Source organism: Muntiacus reevesi, chromosome 5, assembly GCF_963930625.1.
Source record: "Muntiacus reevesi chromosome 5, mMunRee1.1, whole genome shotgun sequence".
NCBI classification, from domain to species: Eukaryota; Metazoa; Chordata; class Mammalia; order Artiodactyla; family Cervidae; genus Muntiacus; species Muntiacus reevesi.
The window spans coordinates 120298679-120324273 of NC_089253.1; the positions used below are offsets into that span (position 1 = coordinate 120298679).

Consider the following 25595-nt stretch of genomic DNA (forward strand, 5'->3'; position numbering starts at 1 on the left):
CGCCGAGTGCCCTCTGCCTGCCCCCTTCCAGGCGGTGAACAGAAACACCTTCTCCCTGAGGACCCGAACCTGTCAGTTCTGCCCGAGACCAGACTGCTGCCTGATTTATTATCTAGAACACCCACTCGAGCCCTCGATGCTCGTGCACGGTTTGGAATGGGTCCCCTGCACGGCTGCCTGTGTTGAGAGAAGTGACTTCTTTCTTGATGAAAGAGCCCATCCCGTTCAGGAGGTCTTCAGGAGAGGATGGGAGCACAGAGAGGCCTGCGCCAGGCCTTCGCTCTCGGCTGATGCCTGCCGACCTGGAGCTTGTGGCAATTACAGACGGCTTACATTCCGAACCCAGGGCAAGGGCTGGGTAAAAGTTCAGCTCATTCCCTTTAAAGAAAAAAAAAAAAAAATCTTCCTCTTTGACATTTCAGAGTTTTGACCCACATCAGTCAGAGGCCACGAGAGCTCGCGATGTCTGGAGAGAGCGTTTAGTTCCTGAGGCCTGAAGCTTCAGAGAAGCTGGAGCGAGCTAGTGACCTGCTGGGCTTGAGTTGAAGCCCTGTCTTTTCAAGTGTGCCCTATCCCAGTCTCCCCAGACCTCACAGGGTGGACAGAAGGAGCGTGCCACCTTCCCCTCCCTCCAAAAGTCATCTTTACCCCCGAAACCAAACACTGCGTACAGCCGCTGTGAAACTGCTTCCGGGTAGGCCCCGGCGTCCTTGCTAAGTAAACGTCCTCCCGTGTTTTTGGAACCGAATCCCCTCCTGCTTCCTGGTCATCCCATTTGCATTTTTCTCTTCTGGATGCCGTGCAGAATCAGGTTAATAGGAGGAAGACCTAGAATGGGGCAGGGGCGCCTGAAATGACTGTTTCAACCTTAGTAAAACCGTAAGGAGAGTAACGGGGTCGTGGGAAGAAAAAGAGAAGACTTAGATGAAAAGTGAAATGAAACAGAACCTCCTAAACATCGTGCGATCATAAGGTTTTGCAAGTCAGAGCTGGTTCCTGCCAAGTGCCCGACGTGGGGACCTTCCTTTGCATGGGCTTGAGCTCTGTTGCTCTGTGGTTGAACCACAGTCGGCCTCCGTCTGTAGGCTCTGTGGCCGCATAGGGCCCCGCTGACCCCAAGTTGCTCTTGCCCCATCTCTCGTGACTTATTTGCCTCTTCTGTCTCACTTCCACCCACCCATGACATCTCTATCGCCATGGCAGTGAGCAGCCACGTCATTCACCAGGTTCACGGGGTGATGGGCCAACTCTGTGCTGAGCCCTACTTCCTTCTAGTTCTCCCTCCTGAAGCAGGAGGCTCCCTGGCAGAGCTCAAAGCCCTTTGTTTATTTGATCCTGGGCTCTTGGATAAATCAGGAATGTCCTGACATGAACTTAGGCATGTTTTTCTTCCATGGAAAAGGAAACTATGGCAAATGGTATTTAAGTAGGCAGAGGACCATTCCGGGGGACTTGCTTTGGTGCCATCAAGGCCACATTCCTTTGGTCATCAGACCAGTAGGTGACTTCTTTATTGGCATGCTCTACACTGGAGCCCAGAAGGTGTGAATTTGAAGCACTTTCTCCCCTGCTGAGAGCTTGGCACAGATGCTCTGGACTTCTTTTAAAGCTGTGGAGTGCCATGGTTGTCTTCCAAGTGGTCTTCTTTCTGCTGGGTGAAACCTTGGCCCAGAGTAGTTGCATGAAGAAGCCTGCTTGGGAGTCGAGGTATGGGATAAGGTGTCTGCCTGGCCTCTCATTCTCTTGCCGTCTGGGAGTTGCAAGGATCTCTATATGATATACTTTGAGGCAGCTGTCCTTGAACCTGAATGAGCCTGATACATCTCTCACTTCCCATCAGGGCTAGGCTCTTATGCTACAACTGGTCGTCAGAAACCCTGGCGTGTGTGCCTTTGGATGTGGCCATGTGGGAACCCAAGACACCCTGAGTCTGTCTAGGTGTGTGTGGTTCAGTGAGCTAGCATCTGAGCTATTAGGGAACTATTTCTGGGTCGGAGGGCAGGAAAATGTTGGGAGTTGGAGCTGTGTGCTCTGCTGCAATGGAGACCTGTCAGTATCCAAAAACAAGCCCGGTCAGTCTCCAGAGCCTTGGTGGGAAACCCCTCCTTGTGAGCGATTCCAGGTGTGGATGCCCATGTATTACCATGGCAGGGGCAGTAGGGGGTGGGTTGGTGGATCCTTGTCTCATTAAAGCCAGTCATCGGCCGCTCGGGGTTCAGGCTTGGCTGCCACTCTGGTTTGCTGCTTTTCATGTTGTCAGAGAATCTTCTTGGGAACAAATGACTCAGCAACCTGAATCGCTGGGACTGAGTAGCCTAACTGCCTTTGAGAAGTGACTGGACGCATCCACCTAGGCCCTAAAATTCTGAGCCCCGGAAGAGTGGAGATCCTCTAGATTCGTCAAGCTGCCATTCAATTCCGTTTCTCTCACTCCTGCCCCAATAGAAGACTGGCAACTCATGGGGTAAGCAGGCAATGTTTTAATTACCCATTTTGTCCTTAGGAAATTCCAGGGAGAAAAAACGCCCTGGTTTATGGCCAAAAAAAGCAGAAAATAACAAAAATCAGCTCCGGCTGTAATACTAGACTTGTCTGTGGCAGAAAGAGTTAATAGAACCGTGGGCTCAGGGTGGGGACCATTATTTTTTGGGATCCAGGAGAAGCTCCTATGGTTCAAGAAAAGATGATGCCACATTTAGTGTGGGACAGCCCTGTCTGGGCTCTGGGCACTGTCACTCAAAGAGTTAAACTAGTCTTATGGCTGGGGAGCCCTCAGCGAAGGCGTGAGCCTGCGGGCACTAGGCCCTCTATGCCTCAGAGCACTGAGGTCTGGGGTAAAAGGGGCCGGAGAAGTGCGGCCAGGGAAGCGGAGTGTAGGCCCAACTTTTTTTTGCCTTGTTTGACCAGCCTTGGCACTGCCCTCCGGCTCTCCAGGGGAAAAGCTGCAGTTCTGCTCTTGCAACACAAGGAGCAGACTGGAGAATTTAGATCTGCGTCACAGAGCTCAGAGAGAGAGAGAGAGAGAGAGGAGAGAGGAGAGAGGAGAGAGAGCGAGCGCTCCGTCGATAGGTCTGCTAGCAACAGCCGTGCTGCAGCAGAGAGAGAGAGAGAAATCAAGAAACAAGTCATAGCAACACCGGGCACCAGGTTCTGCCAGCTCACTTGCCAAGCGTTCAGAAATCTGTCGGGGGCCGGAGGCCTCTGGGTAGCCTAGGCTAGGGAGATGACACGCAAGGTGGCACGGGCGGTTCCCGCGGGGAGGAGGTGGGGTGGCGGTGGGGGGCAGGGTCGGGAGCAAGAGGTTTCGGGGCGATGGCGGAAGGTTTGCCGGGACCAGTTTCTGGAACATTCGGGACTGCGGCACCTTACGGCGGACCGAGATTTGGGTCTGCGCAGGCGACGATGGGTGGTCCGACGGGCTTCAGGACTTGATGGCGTAACCCCCTTCTTCCCCCACGTACGTATTTGCTGGGATCGGGGGCGATGTCTCTGCGTATGTGGGTGCTCTGTCTTTCTCACCTTCTTTCTCGCTTTTTGCTTTTTTTTTTCCCCCTCTGAGGGAGGGTTTTTTTCCACTTTAATTTCTTTTCCCTTAGTGTCAGCTGCTCAAGCCTGACCAGGGTAGAGGAAAGAGTAGCAAGCCGTCCCTGGCGTCCCACCTGACCTCCCAGCCTTTACCCCCATTTCCTTCAATCTGGCAGACAGACAGACAGGTTTTCCAAGTTGTTTGGGTGTCAGTGTCTGTCCGTCCGTCCATACGGTTCTCAGGTGGAAGGTAAGGAGTGAGGAGGAGGAACACTGTGAGGAAGGCGAGAGGGGCAGCCTTTCCAGGGGTTGCCTGGTTTGAAGTGTTCATCCCTGGGCACCCAGGGCTGGTGGGGGAGCAGGTGGGCAGGACGGGGCGTGGGCTGGGAGAAGTGGGGTAAAGCCGGTACGTTTGTCACTGCGTAGTTGGGGAAAGTGGGGAATGGTGACGCAGTCACTGTTGGGTCTTGTTGTGGGCTCTGGGGGGACAGGTAGTGAGGCTCCTGGGATCTGTAGGGCTAGCTGAGAGGGGTTGAGGATGAGCTGAGAAGGGAAGCTAGCATTTAGAGATTAAATGTCATCCTTTTGGCGTTGGAAAGTTGTTTACCTTGCGCTCTCTGTGTCTCCATGTTGGCACCCTTCCAGTTCACATGTGATGGCCTTCCTTGTACTGCTGCATCATTAACTAAGTGACTGAGCTGGCCTTCCATTGGCCAGGGGAGGGCTCTCACTCCAGACACTTCCTCTGATTGGTGGGTAGGCCAATGGCAGGTGAAAACCTTTTTTTGATTGGCTGAGGGTTGGGTATCAAATCTGAATTTGCATTTCACTTGCTTAAAGGGGAGGGGGGAGAAGCCCAGCAGCTTTCTAAAATCTGTTTAGGGGTGTGCGTATGCTCCTATGTCTCTGCCTGATTTTGACTGACCAGTTGAAGCCTCTTCCTGTGCCTTTTTAATTTCATGCACTATAAGGAAGAGTAGCTAAGGGCTCCTCCAAACTTTTCTTTTTGGAGGAGCAAGGGTTGGGGAGATGGGTGCGCAGAAGGTTGACCAAACTGGAAGAGAATATTTGTTCTTTAGTGGGAATTTTCCGATCAGCCACACCTCAGCGTTGCGGCAAAATAATTCTTGGCTCCCCTGGAAACGCACGGGCAAGGTAGGGCACAGCTGCTACTGCTGCTGTTGCCACCACCCTGGGCTTCCTGCTGACTCTGGGCTACTCCCCGGGGACGAGAGATTTGCATTGACGTCCCGGGCTGTCCAGAGATGAGCCCATTATGGGAAGGACCTGCCTTCTGGAAGCTGCTGCTCCCTGGTGCTTGGAAAGGTGAGAATGGGGACTGAGCCCGACACACGGCTCAGAAACTGCATATTTATTTGGTGGGATTTCCGGGAAAGCCACGGGGCCACAAGAGACTTGAAGGTCCCATGTTAGAAGGGTTTGTCATCCTGGGGAGTGAGGAGAGTGAGAGCAAAACTAGGGCAGCAGGCTGCTCGCCTCTGGTTGGGGGAGGAAGACTTGGAAAAATCAGGGTCCCCGCTCCCCATCCAGCCCTCGTTGCAGCCCCCACGTCCATGGGGAGGGGGTTTCCGAGCCCCGCATCTTGCGCAGTGGCCCCCGCCCATGACTGCGCATCCGAGAGCGCAGTGCGCTCCGGGTCTCCGGCCTAGGACAGCACCGCCCTTCTTATTACATAACGGAGGGCACGGCTGTGCTTTCTCGGCCCTTCCTTGCAACCCTACCTCCTGGCTCCCCACGGCCCACAGAACTGGGGGGGGGTCTGGTGGGAGAGAAGGGAGAAGACTTGACTCCCCTGGAGGGCTCGCTCTTGTCCAGTCAGTGAGAGGGGCTGGGTTTGCAGACAGAAATGGACTGCCGACCCCTGTCTCGGGGTATGAAATGCAGAACGTCCTTCTGAATGCCCTGTGTCACCTATGGGCCCCCAGGACCTCGCGGGGGGGGGGGGGGCCGGCGGGAGGGGGGCGCCAGTGCCCTTTTCTCTCTTATGCTTTCTGAGAGGAAGTTTCTGAAGGGAAAGATGTGACCATTGGGAGAGTAAGGAAGACTTTGGGGGCCAGTTGAGAGGTGCTTGACAGGTCCCCTCTCCTTGTCTCTAGCTTCCCTTTCCCTGGGTGGGTTGATGGCATTTGGAGACTCCTTTTTATCATAAGGCTGCCATTTTGGAGGCATTTCTGCTGGTCTCGGACATGGTGGCGTTGGTTTTTCTGGTCCTGCTGTGCCAGTTCCGCAGAGTGGGCGGGGGGCGGGGGCTGTGACGGAGGAGGGGGGGGTGGCCAAAGCGCAGCAGAGGCGGGCACAGTGGTGGCTGCCGCAGTGAAGGTGGCCCCACGGGCAGGACTGCCCAGTGCCACCCTCGGACACAGCCCTGGGTGGGGGTTCCACCAGCTGGGGCCCCGGCTTTGCCCGAGCGTGGGCACTGCTCACTGAAGGTCTGGGTCTCCCATGCCTTCGTCAGCCTGAGGCTTAGAGCAGTCTAGGGGGAGGGAAAAACAGGTTTTTGAGGGGGAGGGTGAAAGCAGGGATATGGCAGCTCATCTCCGACGAGTTGGACCTGTGGTTTGTGCTCCCCAAATAGGTTCTATCTCTGGCAGTCTCCCCATGGGGACAGGGGGTGGGGTCCATGGCAGCTTTGACGATCTGTTTGGATGGCCCTGCCCTTTTCCCATTTTTTTCCTTCTGTGTTCCTCCGCACGTCCCCTGCCAGGGCCATGGTTCCAGCTGTAGTCCTCCAGTGAGGCTTCTTGCCTCCCGTCCCTCTCCTTTCCAGGCCCTTCTGCGTGCAGCGGCCATCTTGTCTTTCTTGCTCAGAAATTTAAAATGGTTTCTCTTCGTTTCCAGACCGAGATCCCTTCCCTTTAACAGGATGCTGGAGGCTGTCTATGACTAGTCTTGTCTTAGCTCTCTTATACAGTCTCACCTTTCCGAGTTTGCCTAAGTGGACCAAGTATTCCAGCAAAACCAGACAACTTACTTTTTCTTGTCTTTTCTCTGTTCTCTGCTATTTTCCATGCCTCCTCCACTGCACCCACCTGCGGCAGCCCCACTATCTCCCAAGGACCTTCCCTGATTACTTTCACGAGAAGCAATCCTAATACCCATCCCTGCCCACTTTGACCAAACTCCCATTTCTTCATGCTTCTTTTATGCTACTTTAGATATGCTGGGGTTCTTTGGGTTTAAGTCTTATGTCACCTATTAGATTGTGAGCCCCAGGAAGCTAGGGGAAATAAAGGAAACATGTACCTATATGGCGTTTTCTGTTTGGCAGGTACCACATCCAGTTCATTGACGGCGGTTATTTCATTTATTCCTCACTGCAACCCTGCAAGGAGTGGCTGGTAAGTGTTCTGTTCATGATTAGAACCCTGGTGTCTCACAGCCTTTGCATTTTTCTTCTCTCAGTCTTCAGTATCTATAAAATGCCTCTTAGGAGGTAGATCCCCAAAACGTGTCTATTTAAGGAGTTCTGTGAGTCCCTGATGCTTTGTGGGTGTTTGGGTGGCTCATCTTCCTGAACCCAGGGTCTGGGTCACTTAGCTCTTCCGTGCCACTCTCCCTGCGGCCTCAGTAACTTTCTTCTCTTGCTTTGAGGACAGGTTCACGCAAGAGGGTGAGTTTGTTTTATTTTTGTAGCTGAAAGTAATGGACTACCAAACCTCAGTTTTCCTCTTGGACGAGGAGGTGGTGGTGGAGTGGTTGCATTACCTTCAGGGCAGACAGAATAACCCCCGGAATCCAGAGATCCGTAGAGACCGAAGAAGCAGAGACGTGGCACTTTGGCAGAGCTGGGTCTACATCTTGACTGCCTCACTCATCTCGGTGGTTTGGGACATGTTACTTGATTTCCCTTAGCATCCCCGGTCAGTGAAATGAAGCCACTATAGCTACTACACAGAAATGCCTGATATATTGTCAAAAAGGTAAGCTCCTAAGAGAAAGCGATGCAGCTTCGTTCCCCCAGCCCAGTTGTCTGCTGGGGACTTAAGAAAGGAATATACAAGGTATCTCGAGGAGAAATGGGGAAGCAGGAAGCGTATGTGTCTTCAGTGGTATTGTAGGCAGGGGCAAGGAGGAGGTAACCGGGCAGTAGGCACCTGAAGCCTGCAGGTCGTGCCTTTCCCCACCGGGGCTCAATACCTGTTCTTGCATTAGAACCTTCTGAATCAGGAAAGCACCATGGAAACGTAGATGAGCCATGTGGTGGCAGATTGAGGGTTAACCAGTGAGCCTCCCTGGGATCCTTTTGATGCCAGGTTAGTTTCCCTTCTTTCCCAGTGCAGCGGTGGCTGCCCGCTTCCTGACGCTATCGCATCCCGTGGGAGGGGACTTGGACACCCTGAAGCCCCTCGTCACCAGTTCCGGGGCTGCAGAGCAGGGAGTGACGACAGCTCATGACTCGTCAGCCGACGGCAGCGGGGACCCTGGTGACGGCTGCTTTGTTGTTTTTTTCCTCTTCGGATGATGACTCAGTGTGTCGGGAGCCGGGAGATGGAGCACTCAGCCGAGTGGCCAGGACGTTCTGTCAACACGAAAGCAGCAAAAACAGCTTGTCGCGGCTCAGAGCTCACCCTGGGCTGGGGTCATTTTCAGGAAGGGCTTAGCAAAGGAAAGGCGACCGGCCATGTACTGGGTTGGCAGAGGTGATAGCGGGTAACTTAACACGGCTCTGTAGACCCTTGAATTTTAGAACCTGAAAAGAAAACGCGGCCGTTTGTGTTACTAGATGAGCCTGGCAACCAGGACCACTTCTTGAGCTCCTCGCACTCGTCCCCGACAAAGAGACATCTTCCCAGGTCCAGAACTCCCCCCACCTCCACCCTGGGGATTTCTTAGTGTGGCTCATTGCCTTGGATGGAGGGCAGGTCCCTTTATTTTTGGGGGGGCAGGGAGCAAGGGTGGGGCCTGGCAGCCCTAGTGCCCGTTGTGGGGATGTGGTGTCTTGGGGGGCGGTTTCCTCTCCCGGCGTCACGCAAAGATGGTGGCTCCCGCATCACCTGCCTCATGCCGAAGGCCAGTTCTCTCGGGCAGCCTCGCTTCAGCGTCCCCTTTCCTTATCCCCAAATCCCAAGCTTTTCTTCTTCTTCACCATCTTGCTCACTTCCTCCTCAGGTGCCGTGGTGGGCCTTGACCTCCGCGTCTGTCTGTGTGGGCGTGTGTGGCGTGTGTGGTGTCATCATGGCGGCTCGGGCTTCTAGGCTTTTCTCGCGTCTGCAGCAATGCGCTTTGTACGCGTGACGCCCCCGCGGCCCCGCCCCGCCGCCCAGGCCCCGCCCCGCCGCCCGGCCCCGCCCCGCCGCCCGGCCTGTCCCTGAGACCCAGGGAGGAGACGGCCCTCCGCTCTTTCGCCGCAGAATCTCGGCCAAACCACCATCATCCCCAGCATCTGGCTTCCCTTCTCTCCTCCCCCGCTGTCGGCCAGCGTCTGGGGCACAGGAGCAAACAACTTGTGGGAGGGGATGATGGAGGGACAGACAGCCTGGCCGAGCTCTCTGGCCGCCTCAGCCTGGGTGCCATTTTTCTCAACCTCCTGCACTCCTGTGGACGATGCCCGCTCTGACCTTTGTCGCCGCGCACCTCCTCTTCCCCCGAGGACCTCCCCGCGTGACTCGTTGGGATCTGGGGTCGTGGGACCTCAGAAGGAGCAGGGAGACCCGGCCCAGGTCCCAGAGGACAGCTGAAGAGACAGGCGATGAGGTGGGAGCTGACCGACCCCACCCGAGTACAAAGGCAGCCCCGTCACCACCCCCCACCCTTTTTTGCAGTCATGTCTTTTCCACCCTAAGTAGAGAGCAACTTGACCTGAAAAAATTCGTGTGTTTATGTGGGTGTTGGAACGTCTGCAGATCTTTGTCCGGAATCTGTGCGGTGCCGAGAGCCCAGGTTCTGTGCTTCAGGGAGCTACTGTCCTTCGGGTTTGTTTTTGCAGCAGTGTGATGGATAGGTCCTCCTCGACGAGCCCCTGTGCCCGCTGCGGTTGGCCTTTCTCCAGGACGCTGGGCCCGGCCGTGGCCCTGCTGCTTGTCGGTGGACGGGGCTCCGCAGCGGAGGGCCATGTCCAGGGTCCCAGAAGAGACCCCGATGATTGGGGCCGGCGCATGGCGCCTTGCCTGGTGGTCCCTGGGAACTGAGCCCACCTTTCCCTTCTTCCCCACAGAGACCTCAGGGGAGTTCGGCTCCAGGAGTAGGTGACAGCCTGCTGGAGACTCCGCTGATGACGTTGCTGGCGTTCAGAAGACAGTCGTCATCCTGTGGGGTAAACGTGTTGCCCGTTTGCGTGTCTTATTTGGAACACACACAAAAAGGAGCTGCCTGGCAGCCTGGCTCTCTGCAGTAAGTATCTGTCTGCATTTTTTTATCCCTTCGAATGTCGGAAGTGGAAGGATGCGGCGCTGAACCCAGCCGCCTCTTGTGCCTTCTCGGTTCTTTCCTGCACAGCCCGGCCCTCAACCCTCCAGAAGCGGGGACTGGATCTGTTTCCCCATGCTGCTGGAGAGCTGCAGAGAGCCTATCACTCACTGTTCTGCTAGTAGGTTCAGGAGAAGTTGATTCTCCCTAAAATGGAGCCAAGAGGCCAGGTCCCCCCGAACTGAGTGTTCACAGGCTGAATGGAAGGGCCTGTGCTTACTGCCCCCAGCAGGGAGGTGACTCTCAGTTGCCTGGCTAGGGGGGGTGGGTGCGGGAGTGGCGAGGTGGGGGATGTGCTTTGCCAGCATCTAGCATGGTTCTTTGCCAAGTTCTAGCTCCAGATCTCTAGGCCGCTAGGAACCTAGACTATATATAGCGTTGTGCTAAGCAATTCTTATCGGACCTGCCTGTCCCCTCACCCCCATGGGGACGAGAGCTTCTATCAGAAAACCAGAACCTGGAGAGAGTTAGCCACCTCCACGGAGCCTTTTATTCTGGGAAGGGGTGTGGGTGTGTGTATGTTTGTGTGTGTGTGTGCATGCACATGCATCTGTGTGTCTGTGTACACGCGTCTGTGTCTGGTCATCTAGTTCAGGGCTGCCAAGCTTTCTTTCCTTCCCTGTTTCAGATGCTAGCAGATTCAGAACCTTGCGGGTGCTGACGACGTAGGCTGAGGGGCGGGAGGAGTTGGTGGTTCTCGAAAGATCCTGGGTTGGTTTGGAGGAGAGGCTGGCACCCAATGTGGCTGAGAGGACCATGTGGCCTCCACTGTGTCTTAACAGCTTCCAGTTTGCCCTGCTTTGCCCAAGCATGTCTTGACCTCTCCCTTCCTTCTTTGGAACCTTCTGTCTTCCCTGCCTTCCTCCAGCCCGCCTAGTCCTTCCTTTGATTTATTTGGGATGGATGAGGCAGCTCCAGCTCTGGGCATCCGGGAGCTTGTCTGCGCCCCGCCCTCACCCTCGTTTGGGGTTTCTGGAAGTCTGGCTTGACCGGCAGAAGGGGTCAGTCGTCCGCAGAGGAGCTGGGTGGTGAACGAGTGCATCGTGCTGGGAGGCACGGGGCGGCGTGGCCTGGGTCTCAGCCTCCTCCTTCTCAGAGGTGCTGTTGAGCCCACAGTTTGTGCGGTTCTGTGACCCTAAGTGCTGACCGACGTGATGTGACCCTGGGCTTGTCAGCGAGCCTCCGCCAGGCTGCTTCTCGGAAACCAGTCGCAGGAAGGAAGATTGGATCCCGCCACCTCCCCGCCTCCCAGGTAAGTCAGGTGTGGGCCACACTGTCCGGCCCGCCCCCAGCCCCTCTCTGTCTCCATGGAGGGCGTTCTCCTTACTCGGTGGAGAAGCCTCAGACTTCTCCATTCAGAATCTCTCAGACAATTGCTCTCTTCTTTGCATTCTCCTCCTCCTGGCTTTTCTGTGAATGGGGTTAGTAACCAGCGAAGGCTTGGGGGCTGGCGGGCAGCCTAAGTGATCGGAAGCCGGCGGTGGTGGGGGTGGCAGCTGGCAGAAAACCATCGGGCCTCCTGCGGTCGCTGCCCTCCCCAGACCCCTGTGTCCAGCACTAGGTTCTGGGTGCTGAGCCCTCAGAGGGGCTGGGAGCTAGACTGCCTTTTCCCGTGTCCTCTCTTACCTGGACGCCGGGGCACCTTTAGCCTCACTGGGCCTTAGTCTAGGCCCGTGGCCTGGACTTTATGGACTGTGGGCTGGGCACTTTGGGGGAAAGAACTTTGGGGTTCTTTCCCTACCTTAAGGTTTGTTGTTTTTTTTTTTTTTTTTTTTTTTTTGAGTGAGTTACTTTTTTTCTTTAGGGCCTCATTGCCTTTACTTTAAAATAAAATTCTGGCTCAGTGAGCTATTGCAAAGCATCTCCGGGCAGTTGATGTAGGAATGTTTTTCTCGCTGCCACACTAGATGCTGGTCACAATAACAGCGATGGTGATTAAAAAGGATGAGGCCTAAGAACTGGGAGGTCTATCACTTGATGGAGATGGTGCAGACTGAGGCGCTGCACACGTTCTCAGGAGATCTCTCTCCTGTCGAGTTGATTCCTGCCCCGTCTGAGCCAGTAGGTCCGGATGGAGTCAGCTGACAGCCGATCGTCTGGGGTCTCAAGACCAAAGGGATGGTGCCGGGGAATTTTATGATGTACTCAGATGATATCATGAGGCCCCTGTGGGATCCCAGCTCTCCGCTTGTGCCTCGTGGATGAGGGTGGTGTTTCTGCCCCCACCCCACCCCACCCCACCCCTTTCCCCGGGAAGTCTGCTGCATGCTGCCTCCCAGTGTTTCATCTTCGCCTCTTCCCATCTGGGAAGAGACTCTGAGTTGGCCCTGAGCAGCCTGGGATCCTTGCTGAGCGGATTTGGAAGAGTCCGATGTCTCTTCCTTCAAGGAATCTGAAGCCTCAGCCCCTCTGGCAGGAACGGAGTGAGGGATGGCTAGGGGTGTTGGACCTGGAACAGGAATAAAGCAGACAGATCAGCTCTGGTGCAGCTGGGGAGATGAAGCGGGAGCCGGCCAAGTCCCTCAAGATGTGCCGGCTAGAGTCTGGCCAGCGCTGGCTGCCGGGCTGGATCCAGATGGAGACGCTGGCTGTGCTGGGGAGCCGCGGCTCCCTGTGCTCGGTGCATCCCCCGGCCTGGCTCCCGGTGCCTGCTGCCCGTGTTCACAGCCCTGCCCTGGCTCGTCGTCAGGGGGTCACCAGGGTGCAGAGGCGAGTGTTGTTCCTGGAGACCCCACTGTCTCTGGGGCCTCCGGTATCCCCCGGATTGGGGCTTGGTGCTCCCCTGCCGACTTGCCCAGCTTCCTCCCTCATCTCGTGCGTTCCTTGCTTCCTGCTCCCCAGCTCGGCTGCTCCAGAGGCGACGTGGAACGTTGTGTCAGAAGCCAGGCTGCCAGAGCATTTGGCATCCCCCCCCACCCCGAGAGGGGGGCCAGGCAGAGCCGGCGCTTCTCTGTTGACCTTTGAGTCCCCGCGGTCTGGGAGCTGGGAGGCGGCGCGGGGGCCTCTCTCCAGCTGGGGTCCAGCCGAGGTTAACAGGGCTGCTGGCCCTGGAGCCGCGCTGGTGCGGCTTGGCCGGGAGGCGTGCGGGAGGGGCCCTGTCAGGGGGCCTGGTTGGTCAGCACCTTCCTCTCCATCGACTCCTGGTCTGCTCAGGACCGCATCGACTCCTGGTCTGCTCAGGACCGCGAACTGTTTCATGCACAGCTTGACTTTGTCCCCAGGCTCCCCAGGCATGACTGCCCCCCGGGGCTGCAGTGGGGCTTAAGTGAGCATCTGTACTGCGTGCTGGTCACTTTGTTGGGCATTTTGTTGCTGCACTCTTCCCCCCTCCCCACCCCCCACCTCCGAAATATGTGAGAGTGCCTTTTCCACTCGCCGGCTGTCTGTGGGAGGCCCTCCTCATCTTGCGTTTCTTTTCTGGGACTTGGAGTGTCTGTCAGGAAAGCGTAGACGCGGTTTGGTTTCTTGCTAGCTCCCTCCACAGGAGCTGCTCGTGGGCAGATGAGGCCAGAGAACGCCTCCAGCCCCCCTGGGCCGGTGCAGTCGCATGGAGCCCCGGGCAGGGGCGGAGCAGGGGGGCGGGGATGGAGAGCCAGGCCGGGGACGGGGACGGGGGTGGGGGAAGAGTTGTGCAGCATCTGACCGCAGGATCAAGGCTGGGGCGGGTGGGAGGAGGCTGCCTGTGGCAGCCTGAGCAGACACGTGTGCGTGGCGCCCGAATTGGGGTCTGTGATGAGGCCCGAAGGCCTGAGACAGGCCTCAGAGTCCTTGGTCTTAGCATGCAGGCCAGAGAACCAGCTTTTGTTAGGCCCCCTTTTGACTATCTGAATACATGCTCAGAATAATCCTTTTATGATTGAAGACACAGTGATTTGGTTAAGTGACTTAAGCAAGGTCACACGCCTGGTGGGTGGCTCTCCTGAGATTTAAACGGGCACCTCTCAGTCCGAAACCTGCACGTTTTCTTCATGCTCTTAGGCTGAAGTCCGAGCTGAGATCCTAGGAGGATCAGCAGCCAATGTGACCCAGAGGGCAAGGCCAGATGCTCTGTGATCCCCGTGCACAGGCAGGCAGATATATTCCTTCCACAAGGTGTCTTCAGGCCTCTGCCGTATATGTGCCAAGGACAGTGCTCAGTGTGGGGTTGCTGGACTCAACAAAACCAAGTTTCTGCCCTTGAGGGGTGTATATCCTTGTGTAGGGGAGATACTGTTAATGCTAGTAAACAGGATTTAAAAACAGAAGTATATGGAAAAGAAGGACCTTCATCCTTGTGCAGAAGTGGGATCCAGATGTTGGTCGGGGAGGGAACTGGAGAGACTGAAGGGCCTCGGCCCCCGGGGAAGCCATGTTGATTGAACCTCCGGAGAGAACTGACACGCATTCTAACCCATCTCGTTTCCCACCAGCTAGGAAAATCCACCTGCGGCCCACAGAAGCTCACAGAAGCCTGCAGTGGGTCAGGAGTCAGCCATAGCTGTCAAACCTTTGGTCACCAGAAGACTGGGGTTTTTTTTCCCCCAATAGCCACGGCTACTCCTGACCTGTCTCTCCCACCGTTACCAGGCGCCAGCTGGCATCTCCCCCGGGGCCTGGTCACCGTGCCCCTCTCTTGTCCAGGCAGCGCTGGGGGACACGCAGGGTCATTGTCTGCCGAGTCACTAGTAGAACATGTGCCCACAGGAGGCGGAGCTCCACAGAGCCGCCCCTCTGCCAGCACGCGTGGTTCCAAGAGCCTCACAATAGGGAAGGGAAAGGAGGGGAGTCCCTCGGTATCAGATGCTCGGAGGAGCTTTGTGTCCTGAGAGGTCGAGGCAGGTCGGTAGCTGGGGCCGGGGGAGGGCGCGTTTCCTGTGTGCAGCGCCGGGACCCGGGGCTTGTTTACACGCTAGGAGTGCCGTGGCTGCCGGGCCGGGCTGAGGCAGGCCACGTGACCCGCCCGCTCTGGCACCACAGTCCTGGCGGCCCGGCCCACCCTGGCCGTGGAGGCTGCCACCTGCTGCCAGGGGGCCGGGGTTGCAGCCGCCCCGAGTGTGGGCCTCGGTGGCGCGTGCCTGTGGGGGCTCACGGAGCCCGTAGACGGGCCAGCCAGCCCGGGGTTCTGGCTCCGTTGGTAAAAACATGCTCACTCACTTCACCTCTGTGGGCCTCAGTTTCATACCAGAATCTTCTCGGAGGGTCCTGTCAGCTCTGATACGGAGGCTCCCTGGATGTTTGTGGAGGTATTTCTTTTTTATTATTATTGTTTATCTATTTTTGGCTTTGCTGGGTCTGCGTGGCTGCGTGCAGGCTGTCGGCAGTGGCAGAGAGCGGGGGCTGCTCCTCACTGCCCTGCTTGGGCTCCTCATTTCCGTGGCTTGTCCTGCCGCGGGGCACAGCTCTAGGCCACTGGGCTTCAGGAGCTGCAGCGCGTGTGCTCAGCTGCCCCGCGGGATGTGCGATCTCCTGGACCAGAGGTCAAACCCGTGTCCCCTGCCGCGTTGGCAGGCAGATTCTCAACCACTGATCATCAGGGAAGCCCCGTGGAGGTATTTCTTAGCCAGAGACTCGGGACCTGCGTTACTAGGAGAAGGGGAGGGACCCCAGAGACGTGTCTGCGCGCAGCGGTAACCATGTTGCCTGAAGGGACACTGTTGGAGTGAGTTAGGGCGGCGGGTGGAGGCACTTTTCGAAATACCCCGGAAGTAAGTGCGAAAGGTGAAGACCGTGAAAGTGTCTGCTGAGGACCCTCCGGGTGACCGAGGACATGGACCCCAGCTCCTGCTAAGAGCTCGTCTGGAGACGGGCCGTGTGGGAACTGCTGTGGGCTGGCAGGGCTGCGGGGGGGTGACGTGACACGCCATGCTCCCGGAGAGATTTGACCTCCCTTTTTGGCCCTAATCCTGGAGAGGAAATAGGTCTGCAGGATCCCTGTGTCCTCTGTCTTCCCTGAAACTTCTCAGGGTCTGTGCCCCTGTTGCTGTCAGGAAGTTTCCCTTTATAGTTAGCCTTCTTTTTTCATCTGATTGTTAAAGCCCTTCCATTTAAAAAAATAAAAAATCACAGGAGCAAAGAAAACAGAAATATCTCAGAGCCACCAGTTCCATTTTGCCTTTTTAGTCTTGAGCCCCTCCTTAAAAGACAGCAAAAATGAAATACATGTACGGCAAAGCGCAGGGTCCCAAGCCCTTCTGGACTTGTGTGCAGAGCCGGGCTGCAGCCAGGCGTGGCGGGGCCCGGCCTCCCTGCTCCACGGTGGCCTCGGTCCCTGACGCCCATTGCGTCTCTGGGGGTGCGTGGGCAGGAGCCCCGAGGCGGAGGCACTTGCTGTGCAACCCGCTAGACAGAATGCAGAGTTTTAAAAATAGCTGCGTTTCTCCCAAGATGCTATCTGCTCGCCACTCTCTAGGACACTTTACCTGGGGTTCGTCACTGTGAACCCATCCTCCTGGACTCCGAGAATGGCGCTGGGAACGGGGATTGGGGCTCGGACGCAGGCAGGAGAGGAATTGCCTGGTAAGCGTGGTCTCACCTGCCCCGCGTGAGGTTTCACGGTTCTCTCACGTTTGCCAGCTCGTCTGACCTCTCACGCCTTGTGAGGGTGCGTGGGTGGAGTGAGCCCGGTGGCTGATGACCCTGAACTGGAGAGAATCCTGCTTGTACCTGCGTAGTTCGGGACACCGTGCATCCAGGTCCCCTGACTCTGGGTGTTCTAGCCAGGGGACCCATGGGGAGGGGTGGGGACGGAGGTGGGTCTTGGGCAGTTGACTTGGCCATTCTAGGTCTTGGGTGTTTTGTTTTATGTGTTGAAGGGGCAGGAAACCTCAGAATATCTGGGTTCTCCGTTTTTTCCACCTCTCTCGGAGCTCTCGTGAAGACTGGCGTGCACTCTGTGACTGGGAATCCAGCCATGCACCACGCGTTTTTGGTGAGGTTTCTTGCATTTGGAAGCTTCTGGAGTATGCTGTGCTTCCGACCATTCTGACACGTCTGTACAGCACTTCATGTTTGCGCATATGGTCTGTTTCTGCCAAGTAGCGCGCTCAGAAATGAGGCCTCACGGTGGGGTCTCTGAGACTTTTTCTCCATCGGACTTGTAAGCGTTGCTTGTGGAGCTCTGCCTAGCTGCTCGTTACCTGTTTGCTCGCTCCTTAACGTGCAGCACCTGCTGGAAGAGCCGGCTGATGTGGGATGGAAACGCTCGCTGCAGCTCTGTTTGTTTGCATGATGACTGATTTGAAGAAGTAGGCCTTTCCCGTGGAGAAGAAGGTGCTCAGAGACTCCTTGGGCAGCTGTGTTTTCTAAGTACTGAGCCCAGCCCCCACCCTCCACAGGGGCTTCTGAAGCAGAGCGTGGGCTGCACGACTCCTTGGCCATGTGGCCCTCTGTGTGGTCTGCATTTGGTTAGGAAGGGGGAAGGAGTGTTTGTTTATAGCATATTTAACCAGGGTGACTTAGGCTTTATCTGGGGGGTGTTTGAGGAAGAATTTGGGTTGGGTGGGGGGCAGCACACTTAACATGTATGCACCATCTGTCCATGCGTATGCCCTGAATGCGGCCCTGGCTTGTAGAGAGACCCTGTGATGGGGAAGCCACCTAGGAGTTGTTTTGGTGGCTGCAGACTTCAGGGACTTGACGTGTGAACGTTTCTCATTCTGGACCCCGTCTGTCTGGAGGATGGAGTGGAGGAAGTCTGAACCAGCACAGGGAGGGGGTTTAGGCTACACTCCGGGGAGGACCACCATGGCACCCCGATGGCTCTCGAGGAGAGACGAGGCTTCTCTCTCTGAGAGGGGGAGCCTGGCGGTCCTCGGAGGGTCCTTGCGGCCTGCGTCTGTGAACGCTGGAGCAGCACAAGATGTGGGTGCTAGGATCCGGCGTGGGCTCCACTAGTCCTTTCTGCCTCTGAGACACGCCTGAGCTCGGGATGGGGAACACGCGAACATTGTTTCCCTTTGCGGAGAGAATTTCTGGCACCGACCCTGTAGGACTGATCGTATTTGCAAATAAAAAGGGAGAAAGGCACGTTCGCCCCTCATCCCTGCCGGGAGAGCGCTGAGCTGCTCTGATCCTGATTTGTATCAGCCCCACCGCCATCCTGCCGGCTGGCTTCTCTGCACTCGAGGGATCGCTGACAGGCGTCAGAGATGCATTGTGTGAGTGTGTATGTGAATTGTGCGTCTGTGTGCGAGAGAGTGAGTGTGAACTGTGTGTGTGGGAGAGAGTGTATATGTGAATTTCATGTGTGTGTGTGTGTGAGTGCGGCACGTGAGGCAGGGCCATACATTTGTTGGCTGGAGAAAGGCAGGAGGTGGAAGAGGAGCTCTCAGCACAGGTCCACAGGTCTGAGACCACCGGCGTTGCCGGCTCTTTTAAAGGCGTGGGGGTGTGTTGAAGCACACCTAACGTGCAATTTAGAAGTGACCAAAGTCCAAAAATCAACCAGTTCACGTCTGAATGAGGGTTGTGTTAAATAACAGAGAATCGCATCTCCTTTAGTATTACTGCCTTCTGCGTCTTTAGCATCGAAAGACCTGACAAGTCAGGAACCTTCCACTGCCGCCGCCCCCCTGCCACCACCGTCTGTAAGCTCCTGCTTCTTTCATGTCAGTTTTTGGTCTCCCTTCTTGTCTGTTTCCCACCCTCGCTCACTCCTTAGGCATAGAGGAATATCTGTCCTTGCTTCTGTGGTATCGTTTCCTTGGGGACCTGTTCTTCCAGTGTTTCTGACATCCTAAACGGTGTTTCCTTCGTTTCACATGTGAACACGGCACAGGTTTGCTGCAGAGGTGAGCCGTTTCTGAGACGGGGCAGCTCCCTGCCTGGTCCCAGAGGAGGTCATCTAGACCCCTGAGGAGAGCAGATCAAGGGTACCCACGTGGGGGCCAGCTCGGGGCCCCCGCATCAGGCTTCCTTTCTGGGGTGGGAGTTGCTCAGGCATGAATCCCCCAGCCATCCTAGCTGTTGCTGCTTCTCAGCTTGAGCCCTGAGCAGCGGCCTTGGAAGTCTGGGACCCCGTCCCCCTGCTGGGTTGAATGCAGGCAGAGAGGGTCAGGGAGGAAGTGAACATGGGCTCCTGGCCGCGGGCCTCCGTCCGAGACAGGTGAGCTCTGTGTTCAGAAAGGAACTCATCTAATCTTTTGGCCCTAATGGCCCTATTTGTGTTTTTTCTCCCTCTCTCTCTTTTCTCTCCTCCCTCTCCCTCATCTCCCTCCCCCGCCTCCAGAAGAATTTAATCTGCCGGACAACAAACAATACTGTTATAAAACTTGGAAAACAAGAGGGCGAGGCCTCCCTGACAAGGGGAAGGGCATGCCGGGTAACTGCCAGGGAGCCTGCCAGGCCTGAGCCGGAGCCGGGCGAGGGCCCAGTTGGCTGGGCACCTGGGTGCCCGCCCGGGCCTGGCCCACCCCCGTGCCATCCCCGGTCCAGAGGGGAAGGAACCGAAACACAAGTGGGGGCCCAGAAGCACTTGAAAAGGGGAAGTAGTCGGCGTTCCCCTCTCCGATCTGATGGGAATGCACTAGACTGTGAAACTTCCTCCTCCCTCCCCTCCCTCCTCCCCTCCCTCCTCCCCTCCGTCTTCCCTCCTCCCCCTCCCTCCTCCCACCACTCTCTGTTGCAGGTCCCGGACTGAACTGGCAGACCGGGGTCCTGATAACAGAATGAGGCCGGCATAAGCAGTTTAGGCGCAGCTGCCTGCTGGGCCAGCTGCAGCGGAGGCAGGAGAGGAGGGTGCTCCGGGCTGGCCCGGCACTGCAGACCCACCCTCTGTCTGCCCTCCCCCACCTAGGGAAGTGGAACCAGGTCAGGGGCGCGCCCCGGTCCACGTGCTCCGCCAGGTGTGGGCCCAGGTACTGGGTAGAATTGCCACTGGGAGGTCCGTGGGTGCCCTACGAGCTTCCTGGTGCCCACGGGGGGCACGCTTCCGGGAGGATGTCCAGCTCCGGGAGAGGCCCCGCTCTCCCTCCAGGAGGAGTCGGGCAGCACCGCAGAGGCCGGGCACGCCTGTGGACCCGTTCTCATGAATGGACACAGTGCTTCTCCCCACAGGCAGGCGTGTGGCCCTGTGAATGGGGCTCCCTGGGGGGCCCTGCGCCTCCTGTTCACTCCTGTGGCAGGGACGCTGGGCTCTGGGTGTGTCTTCCCCCAATGTCCAGGGTTAGGTTTCCCCTGAGCCTGAAGTTTCACCTCCAAGTGCATCCTCACCGGGTCAATAAATGATGTTGGGGGGACAAGCGGGGAGTGTTGGTGGCTGCTTCTGGGGACCTGCTCTGGTGTGGAGCCGCGAACTGCGGTGGGCATCGTGCATGTGACACTGTCTGCACACTCCCTTTCCTGCTTGTGGAAAATGCCAGTTTCCGTGAAGACAGTCCAGCACTGTGCCCACGCCCCACCCAGGCGGAGCCACTCTCTGGGCAACAGGGAGCCATCCTTGACCCCATCTTCACCCCCCGCCCACTGTCTCTTGCTGCCCCCCAGGCCCCGCGGCATCCCGGGGGCGGGGTAGCCTTGTGCATCCTCCCGGCCTGGGGTCTCCATGCCCTGTCCTGAGTCCGGGAGGTGGGGAGATTTCCAGACCCAAGCCTTTGCTGGTGGTGTCGAGGAAGGGACGGAAGCCTCAGCACATAGGCCCCCGCACGCCTGCCCCAGGAGAAGCTGAGAGTGCAGGTGGTGGGCCCGCCGCAGCTGAGAAGGCAGTGATTTCTGGCCTTGTTATCTCAAGGGCGTTGTGCGTGCGCGGTGGGGAGGGGTGATGGTTAGTAGGTCCGTGCGTGCCACCCCCACTCTGGGATCCAGGGCGGGCGAAGCATGGTGGCTCCCGGACGCTGAGCCCTCCTTGCGGCCCAGCCGCCCGAGGAGAGTGAGCCAGCTCCATGCCCTCGTGCATCCCGGCCCCCTGCACCTACACCTGTCGTTTTAGCTCCCTTTCCTCTGATTCGTTAATCACAAGCTAGTTGGCCACAGGCCCCACCCTGACTGCTGGAGACAGAATGTTCAGGACACTGGGCCGGGGCTGGAGCTGAGGGTGGCAGGAAGTTGGGCATGGCCTCTGTGTTCAGACGGACAGTGGTCCAGGAGTGCCTCGAGGGCAGACCGCTTTCCGTTGTTCAGGAGGGCTTTCTCGGGGCCCCTGTCTCCCCAAGATGACTCTTCCTCACTACTGGGAGCCCCGAAACCAGCATTCCCAGCGGCAGGAAGATGGATGAGCTGGCCTCCACTTCCGGCTCTCCTCCCCCGCTCCGGCTGGAACTTGCGTCAGTCGTGTAAGTAGCTGTGACTCAGCACCCAGCGGGTCGGAGGGAGGGGGAGGCTGCCGCCTCCCAGGAACCTTCCCGGCTCTGGATCTGAACACGCCATGGTGGCGCAGGACACGGCCGGTAGCTCTGGGTTCCTGTGTGTTCTGTGTCTCTGCTTACGGATCTCATAAACAAGGGTTCCTCTCCTTCCTGTTCTCCTCCTCTATTTTTTGTGGGGATGGGGGCACCATACTGGGCATAGGATTCTTAGGACTTTAAATGACACAGACAGCATCATTTCCAGAAATGCAGTAGATACTCTCTTTGCCATCTCCAGACTGTCAAAGGCCCATGGGTTGTATTTAACCCTCAGATGTTTGGTTCACTGTGTCTGACTCTGCGTTCTTCAGACTGACCAGCGCCTCTGTACTTCACACTGTCGCTGCTTCCCTTGTTTCCTGCCTGATCCCTCCTCACATTGGAAGGTGCAGTGATCAGTCTGCCCCTGCCCCTCTCTTTTCGGATGAGCACCCTGAGGCCCGCTCCAGAAAAGTGCAGGCCCCCCATTCTCAGAACCTGGGCCGAGCAGAAATTAAAGCTGCTGTGTTCTGATGCGCTGTGCGGTGACCTTTCCTCCACCCTTGGGTCCCTGCCCAGGCAGAGGAGTTTTCCTAGGCATGAGGGGGTGGGAAAAAAAACCTCCAAATAGAACGTGGACACGGAAGTGGACTGGAGCAGCCCTGAGGCCCCCAAAGCCGCCTGGGGGTGGCACCGCCAGGACTGATGCCCCCACTCCTCCAGGGCTGGTTCTCCCTCCTGGGCAGCCCACTGAGCCCCTGGCCACTGATGGGCTTGCCCAGGGCCGCTCGGTTGCGGTGGAAGGACCTGGAAGCTTCAGCAGACTGGGGCTTTCCCAAGCCGCCTTCCTCCAGATCCAGGAGGCCTCCAGGCTGGGTGCCAGGGAGAGCACGCCGCTTCCAGCCGCCTCGGATCACCTGGCTGCGTGCAACTTGGGGACAGAACCCGCGACTGGTTTCAGGTAAGCAAGTTGCTCCCTGCTCGACTGACTTGGAGAGAGAAGCTTGGTTCTGTCGGGAGGTCTGAGACCTCAACAGATCCTTTTATCTGCTGGGCTTAGGAGGGCAGAAGCTTTGGATCCTGAAGTGGCTGCCCCCGTCTCCTTTCGGAGCGCTGCAGCAGTGTGTTGCTGCGGATCTCTTCTCTCCCTTTCCAGGGCACTGAGAGTGTTCCAGAGCTCCAGAGTTGGGAGCCCCCACTCGGGTTCACGCCCCCGAGCTCCCTGGGCAACAGTTGCCTGTCCGCCTTGCGTGGCCTGTGCTCTGCACTCAGAGCTGACGCTGACGCTTCCCAGGGAACCGGGGAGCTGGGGATTAGTCACTCTCATGACCCGGATGACCTAAGTGTGTCCTGAAGGATCAGAGCGGGGTGGAGTGTGAGGGGAGCTTAACCAAAAGCCGGGCTAGACTGGGGCACGTTTCTGAGGACGGGGCAGCCCCGCTGAGGCCTGAGGGAGGACTTGAGACCACCAGGCTTACTGTGCAGGGTCAAGGGGGGTGGTTCAGGGCTGGGAGTTACGGGACAGTAGATGCAGAAGATTCCAGAAAGAGGGAGCGGCATGTGCAGAGAGGCCTTCTGGGGTGGGGGAGAGACATTGTGGGTCACCGAAGGACTCCTGTGATGCCTTTGGAAAGGGGGTGGAGAGTGGCAGCTGGAAGTTACTAAGGAAGAAGAGTTTGGCTGCAGTAGAAAGCAGCAAAGCTGAGAATTGCCAAATGCAGATCTTCAACTCCCTCCTTTTATATTTTATTCATATCCTGTAGTCATGACTCATGCTCAGTCTTGACCTTAAAGCCTCAGCGATGACCTGATTCACACCCCGACCCCATTGACCTCACCTCTGCTGCTGACCGCAGGTGCCCATACTTAGAGCTCTCCCCTGCAGGCAGCGCCAACCCCCGCCCGGCCCGGACTGCCCGGTCTGTGAGTGAGGCCTTGCAGAGCCGCACAGGTTGCAGAGGCGTCCAGCACAGATGCTGCAGCGCCCTTCATCCCCCGCATCTTCCCCACTGCTGCCGCCGCGCCGTGGGGACCACCCAGGCACGGCTTGAGGGAGAGCGAAAGCAGTGTCAAAGCGCCGGGTGTGCTCCCATCTCCCCCCAAGTTTAACCCGCTGTACAGTCAGCAACACCCGCCACTGCCTAGGGGTCCCCCAGCCCTCAGTCTTGCTCATAATCAAGGGCGAGGGCAGAGGGAAACAGTCGGCAGACTACAGAGCAGGCAGCATTGCGCAGAGGGGCAGGAGCGCAGATGCTGGAATCAGACCCGGGTTGGACCCAGCTCACCAGTCACGTGACTGTGGACAGGCTTCCGAACCGCACTGAGGATCAGTTTCTTCTCCTGCAGAAACAGGAATAATCCCCAATTCGCCAGGCTGGTGAGAACTGAGGAGCACAACTTGGTGTTCGCATTTTATTTCCTTCTCTTCCCTAGAGCAGCATGTGGTGCTATTTCCAGGAGGCAGAAAAACAATGCTTTTATCTGGAGTCCTGAAGAATTGGTAGGGACCCTGAGAGGTAAAGACTTTGTGTCTCTTCCTGCTCTTGGTTATGGTATCAGGAAATACAGACATGCTTTCTTAGCTTCACCCATAGGAGATGGAAGTCTGATTTGAACACTGTTTGCACATCTTATTTTCAGGCTGAACTTGAAAACAACACAAAACAAAACCCCATTCTTGTGTTAGAGAATTGTCTACTTAGTACGGTTTAGGACACCAGTTCCGTATGTCACAGTAGAGAATACGGTTGGCGGTTCGTGGGGTCACACTTGAATGTCCTAACTGCTCATCTGTGATGGGGAAGGGGGTGCCCTTGATCTTCCTCACTCGGGTTCATGGGCGAGTCAGCCTGGCCCAGGTGAAACCCACCTGTGAGGAGTGGTTAGAGCCTCCCAGGCAGAAAGGGTGCTTGTTTCCTGGTGCAGTGAGATAACATCAGAAAATGCTTTGCAGACTGTGAAAGAGTTTACGAAACAGGGCAAAACTAATGTGAATGTTCACACAGTTCAATGATAACTTACACTATTTTATTTCATTATATATAATAATATGTAGGAACTGGTTATGGAATTGAATAAGTTAGCCTAGAATTCATGACTTCTGTATTGCGATTGTCTATGTAACTTATCAGCTTTGACTTTCATGTTCTTTGAGCATCACTTTGTAACTCTTCTCTGTGCCTTTCGAATATGGACCGTTATGATGTGTCCCATCACAAGTATAACTGCAGTAAGACAGCTTTTGCTCAGGCAAAGGCTGGGTCTTCCGATCGCATCTGCCTCCTTTCTTCAGTGAGAATCCTCTTCTTCTGGAAGCTGGTTTCACATGGTGGCTTAGATTTTTCCATCTTTGTATCTAGCACCATTTGAAATCAGTGTTTTAGGAGTAAGAATTGCAGCACAGCCAAAGGCCAGCCGCAGAGGAGCTGCTGCCCTGGGACCAGCTCCCCTCCTCCTGCCACCTGAGCTGGTTCGAGGAAAGAAGAACTTGAGAAGCAAAGTTCACTCTTGAGCGTATTGGGTGGTGGAAGGGGGACAGTGCAGGGGTGGGGTGGTGTTCAGTAGAAACTCCGGGCAGCCACCAGCAGGAACTTGTTGGGGGGGCCTTTGAGCGTGTGATCGGGCAGCTCCAGGTTGGGTACCTGATCGCAGTCGCCAGCGGGAGGGCCGTGGACCGGGAGGACTCTCTCATCACACCCGCACTGCCCACCTGCTCCTACACGCCACGGGACATCCAGCTGCAGTGGCCGAGTAGGTGAAATCAGACTTGCCACCTGCACCGTCACCGTGTGGACCCCACTGAGCGCCGCCGGACCCATCTCTTACACAGGCTGACCGATTTCTCCTGGTGTTCAGAGTCTGTTTTTGTCTAGCACCATTTGAAATCGGTTATGATGTAGGGGGAAAAGCAGCGGCCTCGAGGTCTCATGCCAAGTCTGGTCGGCAGCAGCCTGTGGCTTCCCGGAAGATGGATGGGCAGAGAGGGGGAGGGAGGTTACAGCTTCTCCTGCTGACGTCCTTAACTACATCTGCAACACTTTATGCACAGGTAATAGATCATTTAGTGGATTTTTAGAAACAAATCATTGTGGTGTACCTAATGTCCTCAGTTTGCTAAAATGTGGTAGTGCTGTAAACTCTGAATTGGTTGCCATTATCTTTCTGTTCACGCATCCTGACCTTAATAAATGTTTTACTGTATTCAATTTATCATGTGTTTGTTTTTCATCGATTATTTTCCATTCATAATTCTGTGATGATAAGTGGGGTCCTGAAAAACTAATTTGCTATATGCAAATATTACCTACTTCATAAAGAGTTCAAAGTCAGTTACAGCAAACATATTAA

General features: G+C 56.5%; 1 long non-coding RNA gene across 1 annotated transcript; it reads left to right on the forward strand.

The window, feature by feature from the left end:
* Nucleotides 1-3336: 3336 nt before the first annotated feature.
* LOC136168620 (uncharacterized) lies at nucleotides 3337-10254 on the forward strand. The gene is made up of 3 exons (XR_010663330.1): nucleotides 3337-3457; nucleotides 6815-6884; nucleotides 9701-10254. It is a non-coding gene; the product is annotated as an uncharacterized lncRNA (long non-coding RNA).
* Nucleotides 10255-25595: the final 15341 nt, after the last annotated feature.